The sequence below is a fragment of the Cyprinus carpio genome, chromosome B3 (assembly GCF_018340385.1).
Source record: "Cyprinus carpio isolate SPL01 chromosome B3, ASM1834038v1, whole genome shotgun sequence".
Lineage (NCBI taxonomy): Eukaryota > Metazoa > Chordata > Actinopteri > Cypriniformes > Cyprinidae > Cyprinus > Cyprinus carpio.
This window is the reverse complement of record NC_056599.1, coordinates 4,149,576-4,153,991: the sequence shown is the minus strand read 5'-3', so window position 1 is coordinate 4,153,991 and position 4,416 is coordinate 4,149,576.

The window sequence follows — 4,416 nt, the reverse complement described above, 5'->3', positions numbered from 1 at the left end:
GACACTGTTGCCATTTGACCATGCTTATTATTTTACCTTCATCTAATGTGTAATTGATTTATTATAGGCTTTTGATTATATCACTTAATACCAAAGACTTATTGCCATCTCGCTGTCTACAGTACCTCCACACTCTCATAAATTATAAACTCTATTTGAATCTCAGGATCACTGTACAGCTCCTATAAAACTCCAGTTGTGGTAATTTACTGTCCTCCTGGGCAAATTTATCTACCTTCCTAGAGGAGCCGGATGGGCCGTCCTCATTCCTAGAGGATGGCAGTCCACTTTTAGTCTTTGGTGACTTCAACATCCATCTGGACAAGCCTTATGCTAGACTTCCATTCACTCCTTGATTCATTTGATCTCAAACGCCTAACTACTACAAGTTTGTAATAAATCAGGCAACCAACTTGACTTAATTTACACACGCTATAGTATGCAGACAACATTCTGGTAGAACCCCTACATATATCTGACCATTTCTTCATTATATTTTAAACTACATTTTGCTAACTGTCTGTGCCACCAACCCCTATACTGGGTACTTTTAGAGAACCGTACCTACTGCGTCTCCTTTCACCCTCCCATCTTTCCTCTGTAGTACTCCTCTCTTCCCTCCCTCACCTACCCATTTCTCAGCTCTGGATGTGAATGCAGCAACTGACCCTTTATGCTCTACCTTTTAACCTCTCGTCTAAACAATATTTGTCATCTCTCCTCCAGGCCAGCATGGTCTGCCCTTTCTAACCCCTGGTTATCTGATGTTAATAGATAGATTTAGATAGATAGATAGATAGATAGATAGATAGATAGATAGATAGATAGATAGATACTTTTATTCGTCCCAGTGGGAAATTCATTACACACATTCCAACAGTATCCACAAACTTAGGCACAATGAGTATATGATAACTAAAAGGCATGCAATAAATACTGAAAGTTTAAATGTAATAAAATGTAAAATTTAAATGTCCTGTGTAAATTGATTGTAACAAAGTCCTGTGCAAAACAGAGTGGAGGGTACATAGTGAGTGTAGTGAGTAGTATGGTCCAGAGTCCACAGTGAGGAATATCCAGCGTTGACATTTTGAGGAAGTACAAGCAGCTCTGTCCTCATCCCTACCACAGAGCATCCGGTTCACCCATTAACAGTCCAGTCCCACTTTTATTCCAACAGCACTTCCAGAGTATTTCGTTATTCTTTTACAACTTCCTCCACACAGTTCTGCTGTGAAATATCAGGCTCTGGTTGAGTGCCTGGGCCTTTCTGAAGTCCAGCAACCAATCTCCTTGTGTCGTGGTTGTGTGTTTGAGGTGCAGATGGTTGACGTCGCATCACATCAATAAAGTCCTTGATCATTTTTCCTGCCATCCTCTCCTGTCCATATCTTATACAGTTCCCACATATCGAGTGTATCTGCAAACTTTAGCAGTGAAAGGACTCAAAGTTATATTGGAATTCGATGTGTATAGCGTGAACAGACCGGGGAATCACAGTCCTCACAGCACTCCCACACTGCTGCCCACATGTAGACCTGCAGTAGCCCCAGTCGCACGGACTGAGGTTCTGCCTGTCAGTGTATGCTCAATGTGAACTGTTTGGAAGTCTTCTGCTCTTCCAGGCATTGGTTTATATTGGACTGTATGATGACATGATTTTTTCCACAGCCAATGGGATCCGTCCTTTCTAGCTCAGGTTGAAGAGTGCGGTGTAGACAATCGCACAGATCAAATCGCACAGGCCTTCCCAGTAGTCATGGATACCCCCATCTAAACCAGCCGTTTTGTTGATTGACCTGCGTCAGCTCTCCACCCCCCCAGGAGTTTTTTTTGTCATCTTTTGGTAGGGAACTTTCTCCTCTGTGCGTTTTTTCCCCTCCGGGGGTGACAAAAAAACAGGGGGGGAGGGGGTAGTGTTCGGGGTGTTAAAAAAGTTGGGGTGTCAAACCGGAAAAAATTGTTCATCGATTTACTCCCCCATCTCCTTCAATGGGGCCCTCTGCGGCTACCCGGTGATCATCTTACCCCATACACCCCCTTTGCCTTTCGCAACCCCCCAACTTCTTTTCTCTTTCCCCCCCTGGGGCGGGATTGGCCCTTCCAAAACCAAAGTCAAAACCCGTCTCAAAGGCCCTCTTCTTCTGGTTCGAAGACCCTTGATGTGCTCAAAATCAAGTGCTTATTTTTTGCATAGCAGCATCAGGTCTTACTGGAAAAATAGTTCCAACAAATTGATTCATTTAGTGCATCAAAAACCTCCTCATTTTCCCACTTCGCCCCCTGCATACATCCCAATCTGATTAAAAAGGGTTTGTAGAGATGACGTTTGGGGTCCTTTTCCCGTGCAGGGGAATTTTTGGGGGGGCCCTTTTGCTCCTTCCTTTGTGAAAATATAATTTGGTGGGTTTTTTTAAATCGAGCAAAAATCACAAAAAAAAGGGAAACCCAAAGACTTAAACTATTTTCGGGTCTGTGTCCCATTAAATTTATTTAATGCATGAGTTTCAAAATTTTTGAGCTGAATTACACAGAATAAATGAACTTTTTCCATGCCCATTCTAATTTATTATTTCATCTGTATATTTCATAAAAAGATTTTATTTTTAAAACAGCTGAGTCCCCCCAAAATTTTTCCTTTTAAAAATTTTTCCAGAAACCCCTTTGTTGGTTTAAAACTTATAAGAAAACCCTGCAAAACTTTTGGTTTCTGATTTCAGCCCTTTTTTCCCATTTCAGTTTTGATGAAATTTCAATTATATTTTTTTCTTTTTTTCAAGGTTTTTTTAAATCTTTCTTTTTTTCAGTTTTTTAAACTATTATTACCCCAATATCACAAAAAAACCCATAAATAAATCATTTTATACTTATATATATATGGTGTTGAATCATTTGCGGAATCTCGCATATTAGTTTTGTAGTTCAAACTCTTTCCACTTCCTGATTCCATATTTTGGGCAAACATCCATATGTTTTTTTAAAGAAAAATTTTTAACTCTGAACATCTTTTGATTTTTTTTTAAAATTATTTGTATTTGAATATGTCTGCACATTTCTGATTTTAGTGATGTGAAGGGGATTTTTAAATTTTGGAGGGAGATGCTTGTCATAAGGCTGTGCTGCGCCCCTTTGCTCTGTTGGGGTTTGGCTGAAAGAAAGGTTTGTGTTTTGAGCATTTGAAGTGTTCAAACTGTTCTGGAAATTTTTTGTATGCTTCTCCCCCGAGAACTCTTAAATTAATGTTTTTTTTTACATGTAACATTGAAAGCCTTTTGCATAATATTTCTAAACCCTTTTTTTTTTTTTTTTTTTAGCAAAGTGCATCTGCACATGTTAAAAACCATTTAGATTGAATTTATTTTCTTTCTGTTAATTATTCTCATCTTGTCCAAACTCAAAAAAATCATTGTGCCCTTTAATTTTTTTTTTTTAAAGATGTCGTTTATTTAAAGGAGAGTGAAGACATTGGGGATTGCAAAAGGTTTCGGCATAAAACAGAAAAACCCTGAGGAAAAAAACAGTTTTTTTTTTTCTAAAAAGCTAAAAACTCTTTTATTCTTATTCCCCAGTACAGCTCTACAAAAATTTAAAATGATTTTTTCAAAGAATGTCATTTTAATTTTTTTTTAGTTGGTTTTTTTGACCGGGAGTGTAATTTAAAGGGATATTTTTCCCCCCCCCCAAAAAAAATTCCCCCATTTTTAACTCCCCTAAACTGCCCCGGGGGGTAAAATTTTCTTTTTTTCGAGAAACCCAATAAAGGGGTTTTAAAAAAAAAATCCTGGCTTTTCCTAATTTATAATGGCGGTGGTTTAGGGGTGAGTTTTTGGGCGGTTTTTTCACTTTTTTACTTATTTTTAACTTCCATTGGCGTAGTGCCCCTCCTGTGATGAAACAAAGCATTCAAAAGCCATGAGCTGTGCAGCCATCATAGGTTTTTTTCCCTACATCCCCCCGGAATTCATGGGGTAAAATCGTATCCCATGGCCCCAGGCTAGTTGTTTTTTTTTACTGATTTTTAAAAATAAGGATTTTGTTTTTAAAAATGTGTCTTAAAAGGGATTTAATTCAAAAAGGCCTTTATAAGAAATTGGGTTGGTGTCCTCGGTGCATGGGGTTTTTTACACCTTCATCTGGATTTGCCCCTAATTTCTTGTCAAAAAACCTTTCCCATTTGATTTCCCGGCAGAGCTCAAAATTGATCCCTAAACCCAAATTTGGGTTTTTTTTTGGTCATCCCCTGGGTTTTACAAGGATTTCGGGTTTAAAGTGTGCTTTTACCCTTTTCCAATCGGTCATAAAAATGGAAAAATCAAAAGTTCTTTTTGGATTATTTAAAATCCGATCCCTTTCAAAAGGCCCTCTGGTCCCGACACCTCATTGAATGTATTTTTTTGATTTTTTTTGTGTCTAACT